At 46.5% G+C, this 15,773-nt stretch overlaps 1 long non-coding RNA gene across 1 annotated transcript in view; it reads left to right on the top strand.

Moving 5' to 3' along the window:
• The window catches only part of LOC132810755 (uncharacterized), a 29,826-nt gene extending 14,872 nt beyond the window's left edge, over window positions 1-14,954 (top strand). Inside the window, exon 3 of the long non-coding RNA XR_009643065.1 lies at window positions 14,341-14,954. This is a non-coding gene — a long non-coding RNA (uncharacterized LOC132810755). The remainder of the gene's footprint in view (window positions 1-14,340) is intronic.
• Window positions 14,955-15,773: the final 819 nt, after the last annotated feature.

Below are 15,773 nucleotides of genomic sequence, written 5' to 3'. Positions count from 1 at the left end.
ATAGGGATAACTTGACAAGTGTCCATATAAGTTATGAGGCACTGGAACTTGTATAATGCATCAAGATTGATAAATCCCTGATACATGATCAGGTGAATCCCAGAACTTTGTGGGAAGCTAGGGAAGTGATAGTTGGGTCCCTCGCTGAGATATTTGTATCACCGAGGTGCTGGAAGACTGGCGCCATTATTTGAGAAAGGTGATGAGGAAAAGTCAGGGAACAATACACTGGTGAGCCTGGAGTCAGGTAAGTTGTTGGAAGGGCTTCTCAGGGATAGGATTTAGATGTAATTGGAAAGGTAAGAAATGATTAGGGACAGTCAGCATGGCTTTGTGTATGGAAATCACTAACTTGGACTTCAGAAAGACATTCAAGGTGAAAGAACTAGCTATTTGGATATAAAATTGGCTGTAAGGTTGGAGACAGAGGGTAGTGGTGAAGGGTTGCCTTTCGGACTGGAAGCCTGTGATGAGCAATATGGTGTAAGGATCGGTGCAGGGTTCACTGCTTTTCATCATTTATATCAATTATTCCTATGCTTAGTGACTTTACATAGACACCAAATTGGATCTGGAGGAAGTGGATCGGGAAGAAGGTTACCTCAGAGTACAATGGGACTTCAATCAAATGGGCTGGGGAGTGGCAGGTGGAGTGAATTCAGATAAATGTGAGGTGCTGCATTTTGAAAAAACAAATCAGGGCAGGACTTATACATTTAATGGGAAGGTCCTGGGGAGTGTTGTTGAACAAAGAGACCTTGAGGTGCAGGTTGATAGTTCTTTGAAAGTGGAATCATGGATAGGCAGGGTAGTGAAGGAGGCGTTTGGTGTACTTGGTCAGTGCATTGAGTATTGGAGTTGGGACATTGTTTTGCAGCTCTACAGGACATTGATTCAGCCACATCTGGAATTCTGCTTTCAGTCCTGGTCTCCCTGCTGTAGGAGTGATATTACAGAACATGAAAGGATTCTGAAAAGATGTGCAAAAGTGTTGCCAGGGTTGAGGATTTGAGCTATAGGGAGAGGCTGAATAGGCTGGGGCTGTTTTCCCTGCATCATTGGATGCTGAGAGATGACCTTCGAGGTACATAAAATCGTGAAGGACATGGATAGGGTGAACAACCAGGGTCTTTTCCCAAGGTTAAGTGAGTACAAAACTAGAGGGCACAAGGCTAAGGTGTGAGGCAAGAGATTTTAAAGGGATCTTAGGGGCAATGTTTTCAAGCTGAATATGGAATGAGCTGCCAGAGGAAGTGTGGAGGCTGGTACAATTACAATATTTGAAAGGCATCTGACTTGGTACGTGATTCAGAAAAGTTTAGAAGGATATGGGCAAAGTGCTGGCAAATGGGACAAGATTAATTTGGGATAAATGGGTGGCATGGATGAGTTGGATTGAATGGTCTGTTTCTGTGCTGTACATCTCGGAATTTAACTATTTGAGGATAAATTTGGAGTGCTACGGGTAAATGGGAGGGGAGGAAGAGCAGATTGGCAGCATGTCCAGAGGGAGAGAGTATAGCCGCAATGGGCTGAATAGCCCCCAACCCCTGTGCTCTGTGATACTGCCCCATTCACTGTGAATGATGAAGCTCATCCCAGGGCAGAGCCACAGACATATACAGCACGGAAACAGACCCTTCAGTCGAACTCGTCCGTGCCGACCAGATATCCTATCCTAATCTAGTACGATATAGCAGCAGTTGGCTCATATGCCTCTACACCCTTCCTATTCATACACATCCAGATGCCTTTCAAATGGTGTAACTGTACTAGCTGCCACCACTTCCCCTGACAGTAGCTTCCGTACACGCACCATCTCTACATGAAAAAAGTAGTCTCTTGGGTCCCTTTTATATCTTTCCCCTCTCACCTTAAACCTATGCTCTCTAGTTCTGGACTCCCCCACCCCAGGGAAAAGACCTTGTCTATTTATCTCATCAATGCCTCCCATGATTTTATAAACCTCTCTATGAGGTTACCCCTCAGCCTCCCACACTCCTGGGAGGATCCCACCACTCATGTCACAATGGGGCCTGGCTGATTGACGGCAGCTTCAGAACAATAGGAGACTAGATGTAATCCTCCAGCCAATGGGAGTGAATGAGGGGTGTTGCCAACAGGCCAGCATGTGACCATGAGCTGTGCACGTGCAGTGTCACTGGGCAGGGGTTGGGAAGAGACCCAGTGAGTGTGAAGGGAGTGGGAGAGAAATGGAGTTAGTGTGGACTGGGAGGGTTTCTCAACTCATGATGTAGGCTGCTAGACCTGAATTAGAAACTCCCAGTAAATGAAAACCAAAAGAACTGTGGATACTTAAATCAGAAACAACAACCAGAAGGTACTGGAAAAGCTCAGCAGGTCTGGCAGCATCTGTGAAGAGAAATCAGAGTTAACATTTTGGATCCGCTGACACTTCCTCAGAACTGATGTCACTGAGAAAAAATGTCAGTTTATATACAGAAGGTAGGGGTTAAGGAGTAAATGATAGGTGGTGATATAGTCCAAAAAGAGATATAGCAGCAATTGGACAAAGGAATGAATAATGATCTGGCTGGTGGAGGGTTAATAGATGTTAATGGAGACTGTTAGTGACTAACCATAGGTAATGTGTAATGGCAGGCTATGTAATAACAAGGCCTGGTGTGTGGGGTGGGCCACTAGGGCGCAAGGACGTGGGAGACTTAGGACCTAAAATTAATGAATTCCGTTTTAAGGTCAGAGGCCTGAAGGGTCCCCCAAGTACAAAATGAGGTTTGTTCTTCCAGCTTACGTTAAAGTTTGGCGCAGGAGAAGTACAGCCGGTCAGACAGTATCCAAGGAGCAGGAGAATTGACATATTGGGCCTGAGCCCTTCAGCAGGATTCTGAGTGGGGAAGAGGGTTGACAGATAATAGTGTGTGTGGGGCTGGCGAGAAGGTAGTTGGGAAGGCGATAGGAAGATGCTGGTGGAGGGTAATGGTGAGAGGGTGGAGTGGGTAATTAAGAAGGAAGATGGGCAGGTGGGACTGTTCGAGAGGGTGGTGCTGAGTTGGAGGGCTGGATCTGGGATATGGTGGGGGGAGGGGAAATGATGAAACATTGATTCTGTACTTAAAGGGTCCCAAGGTAGAAGATGAGGTATTCTTGCTCCAGGAGTCATGTAGCTAGGATTTTGTGGTGGAGGTGGCCCAGGACATGCATGTCCTTGGCAGAGTGAGAGGGTGGGTTGTAGAAACGGTTGACCACAGGACAGTGGGGTTGATTGGTGCACGTCTCCCAGAAAGGTTCCCTGAAACATTCTGCAAGTTGGCGTCCTGTCTCCCCATTGTAGAGAGCAATGAACACAATAGATGAGGTTATTCAATGTACAGGAAAATCTCTGCTGGATGTGGAAGGGACCTCTGGTGTCTTGGATGGAGGTGAGGGGAAGGTGTGGGCACAGGATTTACACCTCTTGCAATGGCAGGCAAAGGTGTTGGGAGTGGAGGATGGGTTGGTGGGGAGCATGGGTCTAATGCGGAAGTCACAGGGAATGGTCTCTGAGGAATGCTGAAAGGGGTGTGGAGGGAAAGATATCTCTGTTGGTGGGGTCTGATTGTCGGTGGTGGAAATGGCAGAGGATGATGTGTTGTATCTGACTGAAAAGCGAGGACTTGGGGGTTCTATCCTTGCTGCGGTTGGAGGGGTGGGGTTCAAGAGCAGAGGTGCAGGAAGTGGTGGAGATACACTGAAGGGTATTGTTGACCACATGGGAGGGGAAATTGCTGTCCTTGAAATACAGGGCCATTTGGTATGTTCTGGAGTGTTCTGCATCAAGCTTCCCTGGAACACTGCATTAAGAATGAGACAGATGTTGGCCAGGGAACAGGCTCGTGTGTTAAAGTGGCAGGCAACTGGAAGCTCAGAGTCTGTTTTGGTCTGAGGGGGAGCATAGATTTGTCCAGATTGCACTTCGTCTCTTTGTAGGGACTGTCAGATTTAGTCCCAATCACCCACTTCATGATGCTAACCTGTAAACTCCTTATTTTCAATTCCCTGCAGCTCCTTATAAACACACATTCCAGTACCGTTTTAGGCGGAATGTTCCAGATTCTAACAACTGTCTGTTCACCCAGAAACTGCTGAGGTCCATGTTGACTCTGGGGCTACAAAGGATTGAATTGAAAGATGAGATGCTTTTCCTGAGCTCCCATTGAGATGTATTGGAACAGTACAGGAGGCTGAGGGCAGTGTAGTTGTGAGCAGACAATGAAAATGACAGGGCTGCACTGAGAGGGCTGCTTGGCTCAATGAGTATTTTGGAGTTGGGTGTAAACAGAGCGAGGTGGGACAGGGAGAATGTGAAGCTGAAACTCCGTTTTGTTTCAGCCCATTCAGAAATTCACATGGTCCCAAAGGTAACAGCCAGTTTGTAAGCGATACCTGTGGAAATTTTGTAACGGTTTTTAAGGTATAACGTATCAACATAAGTAAAGAATACGGGATTTTGATTACAATGTTTGAAGGGTAGGAAGATTGCTCGCTCATTTAAATTCTCTAAATGGGAGTAACTAGCTGAATCTAGAGAGCCTGTGTGACAGGAGACCTCAGACCCATGGTGTTCACCTCTTGTACAATGTGGGAAAATTAGGGATGTTTCCAGTGTCCCTGACAGGCTGTGTGTGCAGGAAATGTGCCCATCAGCAGCTACTGGGAAACTGCTTTTCAGACCTGGAGCTGTGAGTGGACTCACTGTGGAGCATCTGCAATACTGAGAATGTTATGAACAGCATGTTCAGTGAGTTAGTCACACTGCAGGTGAGGGTTACACAGGCAGAAAGGGAATGGGGGATCATCAGGTCAAGTAAAAGGCTCAGGAAGGAAGTGCAGGAGTTCCCAGTGGTTATTCCCTTCCCAAACAGATACTGTATACCGCTTGGGATTCGTGTGGGTGTGTGCGTATGTGTTGGTCTCAGAGGCAATCAGCAACAGCCAGGTTCATGACACCGTAGATAGCTCTGCTGCCCAAAACGGGAAGAAAGATAGTGACAGGGGATTCAATAGTCAGTGATACAGACAGGCACTTCTATGGCCACAGCCATGAATCCAGGATGGTATGTTATCTCCCTGGTGATAGGATCCGCGATATCCTGGTGCAGCTACAGAACATTCTGGAGCTGGAGGGTAAACAGCCCGTGGTTGGAGAACACATCAATACCAACGACAGCATGAAACAAAGGGATGAGTGTTTGAAAGCTGGATATTGGGAGAGCAGGGACACATTATAATGCAGCTCCTGAAATGAAATGATGTCAGACTTGCTCCCAGTGCCATGTGCTAGTGAGAGCAGGAATAAGAGGGTAGATCAGCCGGATATGTGGCTGGAGAAATGGTGTACCATGGAAGGGTTTAGATTCTTCAGGCATTGGGAGCGTTTCTGGGTTAGGTGGGAACTGTACCAGCCTGACCGGTTACCCCTGGGCAGAGCTGGGTCAAATCTCCTGGGGAGGGGGGGGGGGGGCGCTATTGCCAGTTCCATTGGTGAGGTATTAACTAGTCTGGCAGGGGGGTGGGAGCTAAAGTGTCAGATTAGATGGGTCAGATTCAGGACAGAGAGTGGGAGGTAGAATATTAGTGATGTCGTCAGCGGCTCTGAAAACCGAAGGAAAGGAGGATTAAACGAGGATTGAGACCCTCTTCATCCATCAGTCCTGCCATCCCAGGAATCAGAGTCAACAAAATCTGGCGCTGTACAGCTATCTGTCTCCAGTGCTTCAGCAAAATGGTGGGAATCTGCAACAAACCCAAGAAGTGCTGGAGATCCCCAGCAGGTCGGGCAGCATCTGAAATGGTGACACCTGCAGGAAACATTACAGCCTTGGTCATCTTTTTCACTGTCCACTAAACCTCCAATTTTGGCGTCATCTGCAAAATTACTAATACCTCCTATGTTTACATCCAAATCATTGATATAAATGATGAAAAATAGTGGATACACACCAGTCCCTGTGACACTCCACAGGCCTCCAGTCTGAAAAACATCCCTCCACCACCACTCTCTGTCTTCTACCTTTGAGCCAGTTCTGTACTCAGATAGCTGGTTTCTGCTTTATTCCATGCGATCTAACCTTGCTAACCAGTCTCCCATGAGAAAGCTTGCCGAATGCCTTACTAAAGTCCACGTTGATCATGTCGACCAGTCTGCTCTCATCAATCATTTTTGTTACTTCAAAAAACATTCTACCCCCTGGAAAACATAACAGTTACAGCATCAGAATAATCAGCCCACCGTGTCTGTGCAGGTCATGATGCCATTCTAAACTAATTCCATCTGCCTGTACATGATCCATATCCCTGATAACCTATGCCTGCTTATGTGTCTGTCCGAATGCCTGTTAAATTGTGATTGTTTCTGCCTTCCCCATCTCCCAGGAGAATACATTCTAGTCACTTATCAACTTCTGTACAAGACACTTGTCTGACACAACTCCCTTTAAACTTGCACAGATTTGTTGGAAACGCTGAGCAGGTCGTGCAGCATTTGGGAAGACAAATCAGTTAAAGTGTCTGGTCTGGTCTGGTCACCCTTCCTCACATACATTAACTCTAATTTCTTTTCACAGATGCTGCTAGACCTGCTGAGCTTTTCCAGAAACTTCTGATTCTCTTCCTGGTTTACAGCATCTGCAGTTGTTTCGGTTTTCATATCCTTTAAACTTTCCCCCTCTCCTCTAGAATTTGTCATTTCCACCTTTGGGAAAAAAAATCACATTATTCGTTTGGACTCCCCTACTCTGGGGGAAAAAAAGAAACCATGACTAGTCACCCTATCATTGCTCCTCATAATTTTATAAAGTTCGATAAAGCCACCTAAAGTGTCCAGTGCTGCAGGGAAATAGCCTCAGCCTATTCAGCCTCTCCCTATGATTCAAATGTTCCAATACTGGTAACACCCTCGTAAAACTTTTCTGAACTCTTGCAAATTTCCCAACATCTTTCCTCTAGCAGGGAAACTGGAATTGAAAGCAGTCTGGGCATTTCAAAAGTGGCCAAGCCAATAAACTGTGCAACTGAAACCTGATCTCCCAACTCCTATACTCAATGCACTGCCCAATAACAGCTAGCATACCAAACACCACCTTCACTGACCTGTCTACCTCAACCACACTTCCAAGGAACTATCAACCCACACTGCAAGAACCTGCTATTAAGAGGTTGAGTCCTATTCTGGTAACATCTTTCTGAAATCAGGGAGACTACAATTGAATGCAGTATTCTAACACTGGCCTCACCAATGCCCTACTCAGCCACAACGTGACCTCCTAACCCCCATACTCAGTGACAGAATCCCTACAGTGTGGAAGCAGGTCTTTTGGCCCAAGAGACCATACCAACCATCGGAACAGCATTCCACCCTAACCTACCATTCCCTAAAGCTAATCCAGCTAACCTGCATGATTTTGGATTTGTGGGAGGGAATTAAGAGCACCCAGAGGCAGCCCACGCAGAGACACAGGGAGAATGTGCAAACACCACACAGACAATGGAATCGAACTAGAGTCCATTTATTGATCAGCATGTTCCAAATGCCACGCTCAGCACCTGATCTCCCTGAAACTCACTTTCCAGAAACTATGCAGTTGTTCTGTGACGTTCAGACAGAATTAAGCTGAGGAGGAGAAAACAGGAACAGGGTTGAGTTGTAGATCTATAAAATAACTCTCCATCTTCCCCCCTCTCTATTCCCCTGTCTCCTCCCACTCTGTCTGCTCCCCCCTCTCTATCAGTCAGCCCTTTGTTGGTCACCACCACCCCTGTCGCCCCCCCCAATCGTTCTGTCCCCCTATCTGTCGGTCTGTTGCGCCCTCAGTCTTTCCCCCTCTCTGTCAGTCGCTCCCCCGTCAGTCGCACACCCACCTTCCCCCGCCCCCACGTCGGTTGCACCCCCCTCGGTCCGTTCCCCCTCTCTGTCGGTCCCCCCCCCAACCGTCAGTCACCCCCTCTGTTCCCCCCGTCTGTTCCCCTCCTCTCTAATCTCACTTTCTATCCTCAACCATTTCTGTCCCACCACTCTCGATCCACCCACCCTCTCTCTCCCTCCACCCACCCCCTCCCAGTCCCCGAGTTCTGTATTCCCCCCACCGCAGGGAAAATATCTTCTCTATTTACCCTATCTATGCCCGGCCTGATTTTAATAGTCTCTTTCCGCTCACCGTTCAGCCTCTGATGCTCCAGGGAAAACAGCCTATCCAGCCCTGGCAGCATCCTATAATTCTTTTCTGACCCCTTTCAAGTTTGAGAACATCCATCTGATCGGAAGGAGACCAGAACTGCAAGGAATATTACAAAAGTTGCTGAATCAATGTCCTGTACAGCCGCAATATGACCTCCCAACCCCTGTACTCAATGCTCTGACCAATAAAGGCAAGCAGACCAACTGCCACCATCACTAATCTATCTACTTGCTACTCTACTTTCAAGGAACTATGAACCTGCGCTCCAAGGACTCTTTGTTGAGCAGCACTCTCCAGGAACTTACTATTAACTGTAAGTCCTGCTAAAGTTTGTTTTCCAAAATGCAGCAGCTCGCAATTTTCTAAACTGAACCCCTCAGCCCATCACCCAGCTGATCCAGATCCTCTTGTACTCTGAGGTAATCTTTTTCCCTGTCGACCACACCTCCCATTTTGCTGTCATCCGCCAACTTATTTACAATACCTCTTATGTTCACATCCAAATCATGGATATAAATGATAAAACATAGTGGATCCAGCACCGATCCTTGTGACACTCCACTGGTCACAGGCCTCCAGCCTGTAAAGCACCCTCTGCCTTCTACCTTCGGGCCAGTTCTGTCCTCCATACGATCTAACCTTGCTGACCAGTCTCCCGTGAGGAACCTTGTCAAACGCCATACTGAAGTCCATGCTCTGACCTCAGCAATCTTCTTTGTTCCTTGTTCAAAAAAACTGAGTCAGATTTATGAGACATGATTTCCCATGCACAAAGCTGTTATTAATATCCAGGATTTAACTCTGTACATCGGGGTCTGCGTTGCCCAGTTATAGGTGTTAATATTCGGGATGAAGTTCAAGTACGCCAGTATTTTGTTAGTGACTGTGTGTTGAGTCTTGTTAATATCGCCAACACAGGTTTTGCCCACGAGGAAATGGTGGCAGTGTCCTTACCTCTAGACCAGGAGGATTGAGCTCAGAGTTGAGGAACAGCATCTTTGAAGAGGATGATCAGAAAACCTGCCCAAGCCACCAGGCCATACTGTCTCCCAGCTGTCCCTGCCTCAGCCTCCAAACAGAACCTTCCTGTAGTTTCGCTCCTGTCAGACTCTCCCATTGCTCAGTTTGTCCAGGATCCCCTCCTGCTGCTGCACTGATCCTGTCCCTCACTGACCTGTCCATCCCCAAGTGTCCTCCACATTCATTCATTGTTTACAATCTCATTACCCCAGTTCTCCAGCCCCACCCCTTCCCATCTATGGAGACGACTCAGTGGTTCGCATTGCTGCCTCACAGCACCAGGTACCCGGTTTTGATTCCGGCCAAACCCAGAGTTTATGCATTCTCCCCATGTCTGAGCGGGTTTCCTCCGGGTGCTCCAGTTTCCTCCCCCAATCCAAAGATGGGCAGGACAGGTGAATTGGCCATTCTAAATTGCCCCTCGTATTAGTTACATTAGTCAGGGGTAAATTTAGGGTAGGGGAATGGGTCTGTATAAGTTACTGTGTGGAGGGTCGGTATGGACTTGTTTGGCCGAAGGGCCAGTTTCCATACTGGAGGCATTCTGATATATTAGGCAGCAGCTGCTGTCAATCACCCGGACTCCTGTATGATCGGGAGCACGTGCTGTAGGAGGGGAGGCCAGTGTACGGGCACAGTGCTGGCCAATTGTGGGAGTATGCACAGTACGGGTCAGTGCCAGCGAGGGAGGCTGTGGGTGTGACGGATTAATCTGTCATTGGCAGCTTCCTCCCTCTGGGAGCAGGACCCAGGGGAATGGCCCCTTTCCTGGCCCCCCTGCCATGTGATCAGGCTATCAGTGGGGCAGCATTTTGTAGAAAGTTATCAGAACTCTTTTGTGAAGATTCAGGGTTTTTATGGAAAGGGACAAGGATGGGCCTGCAATTAGAGCTCTAATTCGGTTCATTTTAGTAAGACGGGTTTTGGCCAGAGTGTGCAGGAAACAGGTGTATGCAGGGTATGCAGGATGGTTGTCGTCCGAGGGTTTCCGAACAACACCCCCGCCTACCCCCCCGGACTCAGAGCCAGACTCATTGATTTGTTTCTTAGTCCGCAGACAAGAGCTAGGAAACTGAATTCAAAGAGAGGAGAGAGTGTGAGAGAACTGGGTGTGGAGGGAAGGAGTGAGGAGGTTGGTTTGGATTTCAGTTCACAGAAGAAAGAAATTGTTAGACTGAGAGTTAAAACTTTGGGAAACATGAAACTACAATTTAATACTATAATTGTCTTATAAAGATCCATCCTGTATTAATGTGGTGAGTTGTTTTCTCAGGTGTAGGATACTGAAAGGGTGGATTTGCAGATGAGAAATTCAAATTGAACTTCATGTTCAGATCTGATAGTTACTTGATCCGTGCCGGTCTGGATATTCATTGGCCTTTTCATGTGGAAGGAAAGGTGTGTATTCTGTCCGTGGGCAAATATTCCAAATCTCAATGTGACTGGAAAAATACTGAGACACAGCCAAGTCCATGTTAGTGTGGTGACTGGGGAGAGTGACTTCATTTTATTTTTGAAAATCTGAAAAATCATGGCATGTTTCCCAGGAACAATTAAGCCACAGCTTTGCTTTGCAGAAGGACAAGTCTTTAATTAACCATACAACCAGAAAGACACAAGGATACCTGCACCATGGGAATACTATGAAAATGGGATTGTTGAAAAGGATTGTAATCCATTGGCATTCTCACGTCGGTTTCAGCGCCGTGGGTAAACACTGGAAATGTGCTGAATGCAGTGTAGGTTTCAGTTATTAAAGTGTAAAAAGTGCAGAACAATTTACAAGGATGTTGTCAGGGTTTGAGTTATAGGGAGAGGTTGGACAAGCTAGGATTTTATTGTTTAGAGCAGAGGAAACTGAAGGGGGACTGTTCTAGAAGTGTATAAGAACATGAGGGGCATGGATGAGGTGAATGCACTGTGTTTTTTCCCAGGGAATCAAGGACTGGAGGGCATCAGTTGAAGGTTAGAGGGGAAAGAATAAAAGGGAAGCTGAGGGGCAACTGTTTTACACAGAGGGTGATATGTATATGGAATGAGCTGCCAGTGGAAGTGGTTGTGGTGGGTACACTCTCATAACAGGTAAAAGACATTTGGACAAATACATGGATAGGAAAGGGTCAGAAGCAGATGAGCCAAGTGCAGGGAAATGGGGTCAGTGTGGATGGACATTCTGGTCAGCATGGCCCAGTTTGGGCCAAAGGGCCTGTCTCTGCTGCAGGATGCTATTTCTCCCACTAACACTGTTGGTATCCTGGGATGTATTCCATCAGGGTAATGAGACTTGTGTACATTTAGCTCCATTAGCTTGCCCAGCTGTAACACTTTCATGATAATGGTTATTTCTAGGTCCTCCCCTTCCTCAGTCTCCTTATCAATTACTGGCATGTTCTTCATATCCTCCACTGTGAAGACTGACTGCTGTGTACTCATATTCCTGAACCCTGCTGGATAGCAATAATTAGGTACAGAACCCTGCGAGGTCTTCTTTGAGTTTTTATTGATGAGACATGGCAGTTACTTGGATAGTGTACATGCAAAACACCTCCAGGCCGCATCAGGTAACTCCCCATCTGTCCGGTGTACGGCTCCCATTCTTATACCTTTGTGGTTTGGGACTTTGAATAGAGACTGTCTCTCAGTATTTTCTCCATGGCAACGGTCAGTTAGAAAGTCTAGTTCAGTTTAGCATTTGTGGTTAAAACATACACCCCTCCCCCCACACCCCTGTGGCTCCCTCAAGTATCTGACAGGCGCTTCAGTTTCAGTGGGGTTGCCTATCAGGATTCTGATATGGAGGAGCCGGTGTTGGGATGGGGTAGACAAAGTTATAAATCACACATCACCAGGTTATAATCCAACAGGTTTATTTGGAAGTACAAGCTTTTGGAGTGTGCTGTGATTTTTAACTTGATCAGGATTATCTCTATGGTCACAGTTACAATTACAGAGGCCATATGTTCCCCACACAATAGGTTCCCCTCTAGCAGTGTAAACTGCTATTCTGGCCCTGAGGATAGCTACTCATCACTTTTCTCCCCCAGTCCCATCTAGCTTTCTGTTGATTGTTAAAGTTTTTTTCTCTTCTCCTAGTTTCTTCGTGGTCGTTGCCAATTTGTTTGCCTTCTATTTCAATTTGATAGACTCCCTTATTTCCTGAGCCACTCATGGCAGATTATACTTTTTCTGAGCACTTCGAAAAATTGCTTTGGTATTCCCCCACTGTCCGTCAACTTTCCCACCCTAAAGTCTTTGCTTCCAGTCTACATTAGCCAGCTCCTGTCTCAACCTATTGTAGTCTCCTTTGTTTAAGCACAGGATCTTGGGATTGGATCTAATCTTCCAGCTTTCCAGCTGTGTTCTAAGTTCAACCAGATTTATCAGAAGTCTTTTATCAGATTACGAGGTGAGGCGAAGTTTCCTGGGTACTTTGCGTTTCATTGTCAAAGACCTTAGATATGTAGTAAAGTATAGGATAGATATTCACAACAGAGTATTCTGGACGGTGTGAATGTACTACACAGTCTAAAAACCATAAATCACTGTCTCCCCTGAGTTTAAAATTGCAAAATCATTATCTCCCACTTGCTTCCTCACTATCTAGGTTTGGAACGCTAATCCACCTGACTATCCTGCTTTTTCCAAAATCTCCTTTGGTGAAGGTGGTGAGTTTTGGATTCAGCTTTCCAGTTATTACCGTAAGAAGATGAGCACTGGGCACAGGAGAGGCAATGCAGCCCTTCGAACCAGCCCCACCATTTAATACGGTGATGATTGAGCTCACCTCGGTCTCAGCTGGGTTTTCCCGCCTGCTCTCTCTCTCCCTTCATCTCATTACAAATTCAACATCTGTATCTCTTCATTAAATCTGCTCATTGTCCTGGTATCCACCGTATTTTGAATAGGGAATTCCACAGATTCACAATACATTGAGATAGGTACATTCTTCTTCATGAGAATAGAATAGAGTCCCTACAGTGCAGAAACAGGTTATTCATCCAGCAAATCCACACCAACCTATGATGAGCATCCCATTCAGACCCACCCTGTCCCTGTAACCCTGCATTTCCCATGGCTAATGGCCTAACTGGCACATACATGGACACTGTGGGCAATTTAGCATAGGCAATCCACCTAACCTGCACATCTTTGGACTGTGGGAGGAAGCTCGAGCACCCTAGGAAACCCACACAGACATGGTGAGAATGTGTAAACTCCAGACAGTCGCATCTGGCTGAAATAAAACCCGGGTCCCTGACGCTGTGAGGCAGCAGTGCTAACCACTCAGCTACATCTGCTTAAAATCTGCTACCCCTTATTAACCACCCCACCCCGCAATCTATGTTCCTTACGTCAGAAATCAGGTTGTGGAAGCGGATGTCTCAGTAAAATCCAGTGACAGTCCATGTGTCCTGTGTGTATGAATGGGGATCCAACCTCCAGCCCACACTTTTCATTCACTATCCAGAAACATGTCTCCAGTGGCTTCATGGGGGCTACAACTCCCACAATCCCTGAGGCAGGGACTACGCGTGTGAGGGGAAGCCCAGAACTGCACATGTACAGAATATGGGAAGATTTTGGAGCATGTGCTCTGGGGTAATTAGCGGAAAGCATTTGACATTGTGATTGGCTGGAGGAGGAAGAAATCCGCTTGTAGTATTGACAGGTTGGGGGTTCAAAGGGTCACCACACCCACATGGGCCCAAGTTCCATCCCCAACTTGTCATAATGCTGGGCATCGACCAATGGGAAACAGAAGGATCTGAACCATTCTCCCAGACTGAAGGTTCCTCTTCTGTCCAGGATCTGCTACCACGATTTCTGTTTCCTTTTGTTTCATTCTGCTGTTACATTGACTTGCAGTAACTGAAGGGAAAGGAAGTGAACCCAGAAAGGGTGCAGAGTCTAACCAGGGACGGGAAGTGGTGGCATGGGTCTGTTTATCAGTAACTCCATGAGAATGGGGAGGGTGTACATTAGGGACAGCAGAGGCAGAATGGTGGGAGAGAGTAAGTGGGCTGGAGCGTTACAGCTTTTGCGGAAGAAAGGGGAAAAAAGATATTATAGAGAAACTAGAATTGTCTGCCCTGAATTTCTAATCTGTACATATTTGTTTATTCAGGGTGCTCAATGGTGAAGATTCACAGCCTGAAATCTCAAACTCATGTGCAGATTGTGATTAAGTTAACCAGCATTTGAAGAACCAAAGATAGAGAATAACTTGGCCAAAATCCAGCAACACTCTCCTTCCCAACATTGTTTGTCTCTCTGCGCCAAATGGACTGTGAATGGTTCAAGACAGCAGCTCACTACCATCTTCTCAAGGGTAACTAGAGATGGGGAATAAATGCTGGCTGAGCCAGTGATGCCCATATCCTGGAAATGGTTTCTATCTCTAGTTGCTGAACCCCAGTTGATGTTACTGCAGGATGATGAGGGATGCTGAGTGCATCCCCCAGGAGGCAGCACCATCACATTACCCCTGCCTACACCCACACAGTAACACCGCAACATCACTGGAACAAAAGGCAGTGAAACCAAAGGAGGACTTGGATATAGTTCTTCAAGGTAATGTCATGAAAGGGGATTGGAACCCAGCAGGAACAGGAGACTGAGCTGGATGGTCTGCTGTTTCCCATTGAATGGTGGAGCAGGATTGAAAGGCTGAATGGTCTCCTCCTGCTGCTATCTCCCAGGTATGTATATAGCCATGGAGCCCGGGAAGGAAGGAGTGGGCAGGGATTGTCCAGGAGATTGCACTTCCACAACAGTTTTCAGTGAGGGATGGTTTGATGGATTTTATTTAACATTTATCTTTAACACAAGGTTTGTAAATTTGCTTTTAAAATATTGTAGCTATTTATTCCACAATAAATAAAACTAAAAGAAATGAAACTATCTGAATGTAACAGTTTTTAAAATTTCAACGCCCTGTAAAACAAATCCTGTCTATTCCTGGACACCATCACTTTCCAGTTACTCAAGCTCCAGGGAAATACTCCCTCCCTGTCTGAACCTTTGGTTTGATTTAACTGCTTTTCAGTTCTGGTTATGTGAGCTGTGAAGTGTTCTTTATTCCCCATTTCTCTGACCCAGATGTGTTATCTCACACAGCTGAGCAACCTTCCCACCATCAACATCAACACCCTCCATTACACCATTTTGGTTCCCATATAATCACCAGCAGTAAACCACCCATGTAACCAATTGAATATTTATAAACAACGCCCCTTACAGGCAAAGCAAACCATTACAAATGACAAAGTGGGAAGAGACCAAATCAAAGTAGAGTTGGGGGTGAGGGGGCAGCGATGGAGATAAAGCACTGTATCCACTGCGGTACCCACCTCTATCTAAAGACATTGGGAAAATTGAGATGCATTACATGCTCCTTCTCCAAGGACACCCTGTTGTGTCGACTTTATCCACAATCATATAATAGAATCCCGACAGTGTGGAAGGAGAGCATTGGCCCATCAAATCCCACAAACTATCCAAACAGCATCCCATCTGGAGCACTCCACCCCTGTAACACTGCATTTGCCATGGCTGATC

This window comes from Hemiscyllium ocellatum, unplaced genomic scaffold (assembly GCF_020745735.1).
Source record: "Hemiscyllium ocellatum isolate sHemOce1 unplaced genomic scaffold, sHemOce1.pat.X.cur. scaffold_1879_pat_ctg1, whole genome shotgun sequence".
NCBI lineage: Eukaryota > Metazoa > Chordata > Chondrichthyes > Orectolobiformes > Hemiscylliidae > Hemiscyllium > Hemiscyllium ocellatum.
The sequence above is the reverse complement of the archived record's forward strand: the minus strand, read 5'-3'. Positions and strand labels throughout refer to the sequence as shown.